This window comes from Arachis hypogaea, chromosome 15 (genome assembly GCF_003086295.3).
Source record: "Arachis hypogaea cultivar Tifrunner chromosome 15, arahy.Tifrunner.gnm2.J5K5, whole genome shotgun sequence".
NCBI lineage: Eukaryota > Viridiplantae > Streptophyta > Magnoliopsida > Fabales > Fabaceae > Arachis > Arachis hypogaea.
The window spans coordinates 13,899,157-13,911,678 of NC_092050.1; the positions used below are offsets into that span (position 1 = coordinate 13,899,157).

Consider the following 12,522-nt stretch of genomic DNA (forward strand, 5'->3'; position numbering starts at 1 on the left):
CTGCTTTGTGAGTAGATACTTAAGAGCAGCATGGTCAGTGTACACAATCACCTTTGATCCTACTAAGTAAGATCTGAACTTGTCAATGGCGTAAACCACTGCAAGTAATTCCTTTTCTGTGATTGTGTAATTTTTCTGGGCATCATTTAAAACGCGACTGGCATAATAAATGACATGCAGAAGCTTGTCATGCCTCTGTCCCAGTACTGCACCAATGGCATGATCACTGGCATCACACATTAACTCAAATGGCAATGTCCAGTCTGGTGCAGAAATGACTGGTGCTGTGACCAGCTTAGCTTTCAGCGTTTCAAACGCCTGTAGGCATGCTGTGTCAAACACAAATGGCGTGTCAGCAGCTAGCAGATTGCTTAGGGGTTTTGCGATTTTTGAAAAATCCTTTATAAACCTCCTATAGAATCCTGCATGCCCCAGAAAGCTTCTGATTGCCTTAACATTGACAGGTGGTGGTAATTTTTCAATTACCTCTATTTTTGCTTGATCTACCTCTATTCCCTTGTTTGAGATTTTATGCCCAAGAACAATTCCTTCAGTCACCATGAAGTGACACTTTTCCCAGTTTAAAACTAGGTTGGTTTCTTGGCATCTTTTCAGAACAAGTTTCAGGTGATCAAGACAGGAGCTGAATGAGTCTCCATATACTGAGAAGTCATCCATGAAGACTTCCAGAAATTTTTCCACCATATCAGAGAAAATAGAGAGCATGCATCTCTGGAAGGTTGCAGGTGCATTGCATAGCCCAAAGGGCATCCTTCTATAAGCAAACACTCCGGATGGACATGTGAATGCTGTTTTCTCTTGATCCTGGGGATCTACTGCAATCTGGTTATAGCCTGAGTAGCCATCCAAAAAGCAGTAATAATCATGACCTGCTAGTCTCTCTAGCATCTGGTCTATGAATGGTAAAGGAAAATGATCCTTTCTGGTGGCTGTATTGAGCCTTCTGTAGTCAATACACATGCGCCACCCTGTAACTGTTCTTGTAGGAACCAGTTCATTTTTTTCATTATGAATCACTGTCATGCCTCCCTTTTTTGGGACGACTTGAACAGGGCTCACCCAGGGGCTATCAGAAATGGGATAAATAATCCCAGCCTCTAGTAATTTGGTGACCTCTTTATGCACCACTTCCTTCATGGCTGGATTTAGCCGCCTCTGTGGTTGAACCACTGGTTTGGCATTATCCTCCAATAGGATTTTGTGCATGCATCTAGCTGGGCTTATGCCCTTAAGATCACCTATGGACCACCTAAGAGCTGTCTTGTGTGTCCTTAGCACTTGAATAAGTGCTTCCTCTTCCTGTGAATTTAAGGCAGAGCTTATGATCACTGGAAAAGTGTCACCTTCTCCTAGAAATGCATATTTCAAGGATGGTGGCAGTGGCTTGAGCTCTGGTTTAGGAGGTTTTTCCTCTTTCAGAAGAAAGTTCAGAGGCTCTTTCATGTCCCCTGAATCCTCCAAATCAGGCTGAACATCTTTAAAGATGTTTTCCAACTCTGATTCGAGACTCTCAGCCATGTTGATCTCTTCTACCAAAGAGTCAATAAGGTCAACTTTCATGCAGTCTGTTGATGTGTCTGGATGCTGCATGGCTTTGACAGCGTTCAATTTGAACTCATCATCGTTGACTCTCAGGGTTATTTCCCCCTGCTGGACGTCAATGAGGGATCGTCCAGTTGCTAGGAAGGGTCTTCCTAGAATGAGAGTAGCACTCTTGTGCTCCTCCATTTCCAGCACAACAAAGTCAGTGGGAAAGGCGAATGGCCCAACTCTGACAATCATGTCCTCAATCACGCCTGATGGGTATTTAGTGGAACCATCAGCAAGTTGGAGACATATCCGGGTTGGTTTAACTTCTTCAGTTAAGCCAAGCTTCCTGATAGTGGATGCAGGTATTAGGTTGATGCTTGCCCCAAGATCGCATAAGGCTGTCTTGGTGCAATCACCTTCCAATATGCATGGTATCAGAAAACTCCCAGGGTCTTTAAGCTTTTCAGGAAAGCTTTTCAGAATGACTGCACTGCATTCTTCAGTGAGGAGAACTCTTTCTGTTTCTCTCCACTCCTTTTTATGACTCAAGATCTCTTTCATGAACTTGGCATAAGAAGGTATTTGCTCAAGTGCCTCTGCAAAAGGAATCTTTATTTCAAGAGTCCTTAGATAATCTGCAAAGCGAGCAAATTGCTTATCCTGCTCCTCTTTCCGGAGTTTTTGAGGATAAGGTATCTTGGCTTTATATTCCTCAACCTTAGTGGTTAAAGAAGCCTTTTTAGAGGGGTTGTTATCAGCACTTGTGTGTGTCTGATCCCTCACTGGCAATTGAATGCCAGAGTCAGAAGCTGGAGTGACGTTAGACGCCAGCTCACTGTCTGTTCCTGGCGCCTGAACGCCAAAAATGTGCCCCTGTTGGGCGTTCAACGCCAGATTCTTGCCCATTTCTGGCGTTGAACGCCAATCCTGCCTTGTTTCTGGCGCTGAACGCCAGTTTTGGGCATGGTCTGGGCGTTCAGCGCCAGCCTTCCACCCATTTTCTGGCATTTTAGTGCCAGAATTATTTTTCCCTGGGCTCTTACTGTCCTCAAGGGAATCTTTGGTGGGTTGCTTATTTCTTGAATTTTTGATGCCTTGAGGTGGGGTATTTAATGTTTTTCCACTTCTTAATTGAACTGCTTGGCATTCTTCTGCTATTTGCTTTGATAGCTGCTGCTTTGTTTGCTTAAACTGTTCTTCCATATGTATATTAGCTATCCTTGTCTCCTGTAACCTGTCTTTGAATTCAGCTAGCTGCTTTGTTAGAAAATCTAATTGCTGATTGAATTCAGCAGCTTGTTTTACAGTACTGAATTCAGCAGTTACTGTTTTAACCTCTTCATTCATGGAAGGGTTGCTGCTTAGATACAGATGCTGATTCCTGGCAACTGTATCAATGAGCTCTTGAGCCTCTTCGATTGTCTTTCTCATATGGATAGATCCACCAGCTGAGTAATCTAAAGACATCTGAGCTCCTTCTGCAAGCCCATAGTAGAAGATGTCTAACTGAACTCACTCTGAAAACATTTCAGAGGGGCATTTTCGTAGCATCTCTCTGTATCTCTCCCAGGCATCATAAAGAGATTCATTATCTCCTTGTTTAAAGCCTTGGATGTCCAGCCTTAGCTGTGTCATCCTTTTTGGAGGGAAATATTGATTTAGGAATTTTTCTGTCAGCTGTTTCCATGTTCTTATGCTGGCCTTAGGTTGGTTATTTAACCACCTCTTAGCTTGATCTTTTACAGCAAATGGAAACAGTAATAGTCTGTAGACATCCTGATCTATTTCCTTATCATGTACTGTGTCAGCAATCTGTAGAAACTGTGCCAGAAACTCTGTAAGTTCTTCCTGTGGAAGACCGGAATACTGGCAACTTTGCTGCACCATGATAATGAGCTGAGGATTCAACTCAAAGCTACTAACTCCAATGGAGGGTATGCATATGCTACTCCCATATGAAGCAGTAGAGGGGTTAGAATATGACCCCAGAGTCCTCCTGGACTGTTCATTTCCACTTATGTCCATGATGGATTTCTATGGATATAACTTGGACTGATTTATCTTTTTATTTATTTTATTTTATAAGAAGTAAATACTTAAATAAAATAAAATAACTAAAAAGAATTTGAATTTTGAAAATTATTTTTTTTTTTCGTAAAAAAAATTAAAAATAATTAGTTAAAAAAAACGAAATTTTTTTGAAAAAGAGGGAAGATATTTTCGAAAATTAGAGAGAGAGTTAGTTAGGTAGTTTTGAAAAAGTTAAGAAACAAACAAAAAGTTAGTTAGTTAGTTGAAACAAATTTGAAAAGATAAGAAGTTAGGAAGTTAGAAGAGATATTTTGAAAAGATATTTTTGAATTTAGTGAGGAGAGAGAAAAACAATAAGATAGTACAAGATTTAAAATTTTTTAGATCTAATGCTCCTTGTTTTCGAAAAATTTGGAGGGAAAACACCAAGGAACACCAAACTTAAAAATTTTAAGATCAAGACACAAGGAAAACTCAAGAACACTTTGAAGACTCACAAGAACACAAGAACATGAAGGAAGAACACCAAACTTAAAATTTTTTGAAAACCAAACAAAATTTTCAAAAATCAAAGGGAAATCAACAAGAAAACACCAAACTTAAAGTTTGGCACAAGATTTAATAGAAAAAAATGTTTTTGAAAAAGAATGTTTTGAAAAGAGTATAAAAGATTCTAACCCAATCAAATTAATGTTCTAGCCAAATGAGTTATGGGACCTTATTTTAAGAAAGATTATTTTTGAAAACACCAAACTTAAAGTTTGGCACAGGATTTAATAGAAAAATTATTTTTGAAAAAGGTTTTTTTTTTTTAAAAAATATGATAGCCAATTATCATGAACATAAACACCACGTTCTAAATAACTGAGCTATAAATTTAAAGTGTTTTAACAAGGGATAAATAATAAAAGACTCTAAACCAAAAAAGAGAAAATTTTTCCTAATCTAAGCAACAAAATAATCCGTCAGTTGTTCAAACACGAACAATCCCCGGCAACGGCGCCAAAAACTTGATGCACGAAATTGTAATGTTACTGTTCACATTACTCTCTTACAACTTCGCACAACTAACCAGCAAGTGCACTGGGTCGTCCAAGTAATACCTTACGTGAGTAAGGGTCGAATCCCACAGAGATTGTTGGTTTGAAGCAATCTATGGTTATCTTGTAAATCTTAGTCAGGAAATCAATTATGTTTATCAGTTGAATTATGAATAACCAGTAGAGCATAAATTAAAAGTTACTTGTTGTGTAGTAATGGAGAATATGTTGGAGTTTTGGAGATGCTTTGTCTTCTGAATCTCTGCTTTCCTCTGTCTTCTGATTCACGCACGCACGTCCTCCTATGGCAAGCTGTGTGTTGGTGGATCACCGTTGTCAATGGCTACCTTCCATCCTTCCAGTGAAAACTACGCTCACGCGCTCTGTCACAGCACGGCTAATCACCGGTTGGTTCTCGATCCGGTTGGAATAGGATTTACTATCCTTTTGCGTCTGTCACTAACGCCCAGCCTTCAGGAGTTTAAAGCTCGTCACAGTCATTCAATCCTTGAATCCTACTCGGAATACCACAGACAAGGTTTAGACTTTCCGGATTCTCATGAATGCTGCCATCAGTTCTAGCTTATACCACGGAGATTCTGATTAAGGAATCTAAGAGATACTCATTCAATCGTATATAGAACGGAGGTGGTTGTCAGGCACGCGTTCATGGGTTGAGGAAGGTGATGAATGTCACGGATCATCACCTTCATCACAGTTAAGCGCGAATGAACATCTTAGATAGGAACAAGCGTGTTTGAATGGAAAACAGAAATACTTGCATTAATTCATTGAGACACAGCAGAGCTCCTCACCCCCAACAATGGGGTTTAGAGACTCATGCCGTCAGAGAATACAAAGTTTAGATCTGAAATGTCATGAGATCCAAAATAAGTCTCTAAAAGTTGTTTAAATACTAAACCAGTAGCCTAGGGTTACAAAATATGAGTGGACTATGATGGATGATGTAGAGATCCACTTCTGGGGCCCACTTGGTGTGTGCTGGGCTGAGACTTCAAGCAATTCACGTGCAGAGGCCATTTGTGGAGTTGAACGCCAGTTTTTGTGCCAGTTTGGGCGTTCAACTCCAGTTTTTGATCCTTTTCTGGCGCTGGACGCCAGATTTGGGCAGAAGGCTGGCGTTGAACACCAGTTTACGTCGTCAATTATTGTGCAAAGTATGGACTATTATATATTGCTGGAAAGCCCTGGATGTCTACTTTCCAACGCAATTGGAAGCACGCCATGTTGAGTTCTGTAGCTCCAGAAAATCCACTTTGAGTGCAGGGAGGTCAGAATCCAACAGCATCAGCAGTCCTTTTTCAGCCTGAATCAGATTTTTGCTCAGCTCCTTCAATTTCAGCCAGAAAAATACCTGAAATTACAGAAAAACACACAACTCATAGTAAAGTCCAGAAACATGAGTTTTTCCTAAAAACTACTGGAAATAAACTAAAAACTAACTAAAACATACTCAAAACTATATGAAATTATCCCCAAAAAGCGTATAAAATATCCGGTCATCACGTTGCTGCCGGTAAAAAAAGGGTCTTGCAGCTGTAGGAAATGGAGGAATTCAGATCTCAAGCCTATGAAAATGCCAAGATCTATAAAGAAAAGGCAAAGAGAAGACATGACCTCAATCTGACACCCAGGAGCTTCGAAAAAGGACAGCAAGTGCTCCTCTACAACTCCAAATTAAGACTTTTCCCTGGGAAACTCAAATCAAGATGGTCTGGACCCTTTATTGTCACAAAGGTCTCACCGTATGGACACATAGAAATCATGGAGGAAAGCTCAAGAAGGACTTTCACTGTGAACGGACAAAGGCTCAAGCATTACATGGGCAACATGGGGGAAAGCCCCAAAGAGAAATATCATCTCAACTGATGGAGAAATCGTCGAGCTAGCGACAGTAAAAGAGCGCTTCGTTGGGAGGCAATCCAACCTAAGGTAGTTTCCTTTTCATGATCATTTCAATAAAAGTTACAAGTAGTTTTCCCCTGTATTGCAAGGAGCTAAGTTTGGTGTTGCACACGAAAACAATCCAAGAGTGAATGTGTGATTCTAAGTTTGGTGTTCCACCAAGGATTTCAGTTAGAATCACAATACACCTCTTCAAGGGCAGATTGCTAGCCCCAACCAATCAGGGAAACCACTTAACAAAAGTTTAGTTCTAGTTCATAGTCATCTTATTAATAAAAGCACATGAGGTTATCTGCATGTATTCAATCTGTTGCATTAGGCTAGGAACTAAGTTTGGTGTTCACACACCAAATCAAGTTCAGAAATTCACAAGCATACATGCATGCTAACTATTCCTCAAGTGCTTGGAGAACAAGCAACTTCTAATAACTTTGAGGGATTCAATCAATCTTCTGGAAAAATAGTACACCATCATCCAAGGAGGCGAGGAAGGATGCAGAAGCTATGGATGATGACAACAAAGGGATAACTGGAAGGCACCACCAAAAGGTTGTATTGTTACTTGATTCCATATGCTTGAAAATGCTCAAATTGGAAGTCTGAATGTGCTCCTGATTAATAGTTACTATTTAGCTTAAATCACTAGAATTTAATGTTTGTTTTCCTTGCTTTTGTCATATATGTGCTGGTCCAAGTTACCTGTTTCCATTCTCATCCTACTTATTTATACGCTTGTCCCTTTAAGTCAAATAAAAAGAGATGTTATGAAAGACCAGAGAGATGTTCAATTTTTGGAGTAGGTTCTTAAGCTTGTGGTGTAGTAATTTTTTAGCTAAGTTGGTTCACCAACAAGGTGGGAAGGCAACTATCTGTCCTGAATCATATGCTTGAAACACACCCCATGAGACTAGCTAAATAACAAGATCCTAATAAGAAAAAGGGAAAGAAAAATGAAAGTTGAGAATTAAAGAAAAAGAATAAGAAATAAGGCTAGGCACCAAGGGTTGAATCTTGAGGCATGTGTCTGTGGTGCTCCTGTGTAAAGGATATGCTTGGATGAATAAGCTCTCAGGGGTGCCTTATCACTTGGTAACTTGGGTTAACTAACCCGAGATTATCAGCTGAAAGTCCACTATCAAGAGTAACCTTTGATACAGAACACTTAGTAACCCAAAGAGGTGCTGGACACCAAGGTCTCAAATAAGAAAATAATAAACCATGTGCCTGTGGTGTGTATGTATGGGGAAAAGAGACTTGAGGGAGTAAGTCATTAGGGGTGTCTTAACACCCAGTACCTTGGACCAACTGGTTCGGGAGTGCTGGCTGAAAGCTTATCTTAAAGAGTCGCCCCCTCACAAAGCACCTAGTCTAAGAACACAATTAAACCTTAAAAAGACAAAGGGATCAATGAATAAAAGTCTCAAAGGGTGTAATCAAGTGAGTATTCCAGGGCATGATAAAGGTCTGAAAGCCAGTGAAGGAATGAACCTATGTTGCTATGCATGAAACCCCATAAAACCAAGGACATGACTTCCACAATAATGACTCATTTCTCTTGTCATTTCATTCATCATTCTCATGTTTCAGTACTTTCTTAGGGACAAGCAAGCTTTAAGTTTGGTGTTGTGATGCCATGGCATTTTGGCCAGTTTCACTGACCTTTTCTTTACTATTTTAGGGTAGTTTCATACATTTTCTTAGAAAATAAGCAAGTTTTGGGTAGATAATCACTTACATCTTGATTCAAGCAAACATTATGAATTTTACATGATTTTATGAGAATTATGCATGAATTGAATGATAAAATGGATAATGCATGATCTCATAACTTGGATTAGAGCTTTGATGCATTTTAATTGCTTGATTTCAGGACAAAGGAAGCAAGGAAGAGCCACGTTAGCAGCCACGTTAATCTAATTAACGTGACCACTAACGTGGAATGAGAATGAACTTACAACGCTAAAGAGAAAAGTGATCGCCAATAACGCTTTCGAAGGCATCATAACCCACGTTAATTGCCACGTTAACTACATTAACATGGTAGTTAACGTGGAAGAAAAGGGAGCTCCAGCGTTAGTGGTAAAAGTGAATACCACTAACGCTCCAAAATTGGCAATTGGCCACGTTAAGAGTCACGTTAACTTAGTTAACGTGAACTCTAATGTGGAAGGGGTAAACAATGCCAACATTAGTGACACTCACCTTTGTCACTAACGTTGGACTAAGCTAACATTGCCCACGTTAGTGGTCACATTAAGACCACTAACGTGAAGATTAACATGGAGCCAAGCATGATGAGCCAACGTTAGTGACACTTACCTTTGTCACTAACGTTGGAGATGGCAATCATCAACACGTTAAGAGCCACGTTAACTAAGTTAACGTGAACTCTGACGTGGGAAGGTGAGGCGTTTGGAGCGTTAGTGACAAAGGTGAGTGTCACTAACGCTCTCTAGGCTAAGGCATACCCACGTTAAGAGCCACGTTAGTTATAATAACGTGAACTCTAACGTGAGGAAAGGAGGGGCTAAGGGCAACGTTATTGGAAAAGGTGAACGCCAATAACGCTTGCAATGGACCAATAGGCAACGTTAGTGGTCACGTTAATGCCACTAACGTTGAAGTTAACATGGATCATTTTTGGGTTGGAACGTTAGTGAAAAAGGTGATCGTCACTAACGTTCTCGAACCCACATTTTCACTTAACGTTAAAACCACTAACGTCCTAGCTAAAATCCATGCCTACTTCACACTTTCTTTGCAAGTAAAGCTGAGCCCATTGAAGATTCCAAACTGCTCTAACTCAAGATCCAAAGGCCCATATCCAAGACTTGAAGAGCCAACTGGAAGATCAAAAGAGTAGTATATATAGGAGTAGTTTTGAACTAGAGAGAGAGCTTTTGGGGGAAAGCATTTTGGGAGAACTACTCTCTGTATAATTTTACTTTCTCTGCAACTTCTAGTTTTAATTTGAGAATGTATTTTCCATCTTTGCTTTCCATTCCCAGAGCTATGAACAACTAAACCCAATTCATTGGGTTAGGGAGCTCTGTTGTAATTTGATGGATCAATAATAGTTTTCATTATTCTTCCTCTTTCTTTTCTCTTGATTTTACTAGAAAGCTTTCAATCTTCATCCAATTGGGTAGTTGTCTTGGAAAAGAAGCTATTCATACTTGGATCTCTTCGGAACCTTGGAAAAGGAATGAAGAGATCATGCTAGAAATGCTTTCTCATGTTGGACCAAATTGGGGTTTGGACGGATATGGTGACATATAATTCTCCCAATACTTTGATTTGAAAATACATGTGGTATAATCGGTGACCATACTTCATCTCTTCTCATGAGCAATTAGACCAAGGAATTGGCTATTGATCAAGATTTGAGAGATTGAATTACCAAGGAATTGGAATTCAATCACTTAAGATTGCCAAGGAGATCAATGAATGCATTGATTGAGGAAGAGATGAAAATGAACTTGATCCGGAGAATGCAACATCTCCTAAGCCCAATGAATTCCCCATTTCTGATCTTACCCATTCTCTTTACTTTCTATAATTTACTTTTATGCTAAATCCCCCAAATCCCCATTTAAGATTCCGCAATTTACTTTATGTCATTTATATTCAGTTCTTTATTTCCAGCATTTACATTTTCTGCTATTTACTTTCCCGCCATTTAATTTTCTGCAATTCTCAAATCAACTTTTGCATAGCTCAACTAGAACATTCCTCCAATTAAAGTTGCTTGACCAATCAATCCCTGTGGGATTTGACCTCACTCTATTGTGAGTTTTTACTTGACGATAATTCGGTATACTTGCCGAAGGGAGATTTGTTGAGAGACAAGTTTCCGTGCATCAAGTTTATGGCGCCGTTGCCGGGGATTGATTTTGTATCAACAATGATTAAATTGGTGGATAACTAGATTGAGAATTTTTCTTTTGTTTGATTTAATTTCATTCGAGTAATTTACTTTCAGTTTTAGTTATTTCTTTCCCTTTACCCCTTACCCGTTTGTGGTGTAATCTGCATTTTTTTACAATTTAGTTCACTGACCCACTAACTGTTTGATATATTGCATCACTCACACTAACAGCATTTCTGCAGAGAATACTGTCTGCACCTATCCTTCTTGCTTGTGCCTTGTTGGTTGTATGACAGGTAGAAGAAGCAGGGCTTCAACTTCCTTTAATTCTGAACCTGAGAGGACCTTCCTTAGATTAAGGAGGGAAGCAAGAGGAAAGAGAGTCGTTAGTGCTGAGGAAGAGGAGGAGTATTTTGAACCAGACATGGATGAGAATATGGAGAACCATCATGAAGAAGAAGCTCACAACCATGGCAGAGAAGGTCCAGCGCATCAGGCTGGGCAAGAGAGAAGAGTTCTGGGATCTTACATCAATCCAAACCCAGGAAACTGTGGAAGTAGCATCCAAAAGCCAACCATACATGCCAATAACTTTGAACTAAATCCACAGCTCATCACCCTTGTTCAGAACAACTGTTCATTCGGAGGAAGTGTCCAAGAAGACCCCAATCAACATCTAACCACCTTTCTGAGGATATGTAATACTGTGAAGTCTAATGGTGTTCATCCTGACACCTATAGACTACTTCTGTTCCCCTTTTCACTTAAGGACAAAGCATCAAAATGGCTGGAATCCTTCCCGAAGGAGAGTTTAACAACCTGGGAAGATGTGGTGAACAAATTTTTGGCGAGATTCTATCCTCCTCAAAGAATAAACAGATTGAGAGCTGAGGTACAAATATTCAGGCAGCAAGATGGTGAGACTCTCTTTGAAGCATGGGAGAGGTTTAAAGACTTGACAAGAAGGTGCCCGCCAGATATGTTCAATGAATGGGTGCAGTTACACATTTTCTATGAGGGTCTTTCTTATGAATCAAAGAAGGCAGTAGACCACTCATCCGGGGATCTCTGAACAAGAAGAAGACCATTAAAGAAGCCATAGATGTCATTGAGACTGTAGCGGAGAATGACTACTTCTATGCCTCTGAAAGAGGCAACACTAGAGGAGTAATGAAGCTAAACAATGTGGATGCACTACTGGCCCAAAACAAGATGATCACCAAGCAGCTGGCTGACCTCACCAAGAAGATGGAGAGGAATCAAGTAGCAGCAATCACCACCTCATCAGCAACCCAAGAAGGAGTGAATGAAGAAGCAGAGGGTGATCAGGAACAAGCCAACTACATTGGGAACTCATCTAGGCAAAACCATGATCCATACTCCAAAACTTATAATCCTGGTTGGAGGAACCACCCAAACTTTGGGTGGGGAAATCAACAGGATCAAGGCCAAGATCAGAGACACCACAACCCCAACAACAATGCAGCTCACCAACATTCCACACAGAGGTCATATCAGCACCCACCTAACAACACGTCTCAACATCCATACCAAAACCAAAATAGCCCTTCTCATCCCTCTAATCTCAACTCACCATCATCTGAAGATAGACTCTCAAGAATTGAGAATCTACTTGAAGGCATATGCAAGGAAGTTCAAGACTGTAAAATGTTTCGAGAAGAAGTGCGATCCAATATGCAGAATCAAGATGCTGCCATCAAGAAACTTGAGACACAAATTGGCTACCTATTTGAGCAAATTCCTAGCCACAACCTTTACAGCAACACCGATTCACACCCAAGGGAGGAGTGTCAAGCGATCACCCTCAGAAGTGGAAAGGAATTGAAGGAAACTTCCAAGAAACCACAAGAGAAGGATTCAAATGAAAAGGAATAGGGACAAAATGAAGTTCAAGTTCCCATTTCCAATTCACATCAAAAAGGGGAAGTGCTGAAGCCATACGATCCAAAAGTCCCATACCCTCAGCAATTGAAAAAGAAAGGGGATGACAGCCAGTTCTCCAGATTTTTAGAAATCTTCAAGAAACTACAGATTAACATACCCTTTGCTGAAGCAATAGAGCAAATGCCGCTCTATGCCAAGTTC

General features: G+C 40.1%; 1 non-coding gene across 1 annotated transcript; it reads right to left on the reverse strand.

Moving 5' to 3' along the window:
- Positions 1–11,293: 11,293 nt before the first annotated feature.
- On the reverse strand, positions 11,294–11,399 carry LOC112753267 (small nucleolar RNA R71). Its single transcript, XR_003177660.1, has one exon. It is a non-coding gene; the product is annotated as a small nucleolar RNA R71 (small nucleolar RNA).
- Positions 11,400–12,522: the final 1,123 nt, after the last annotated feature.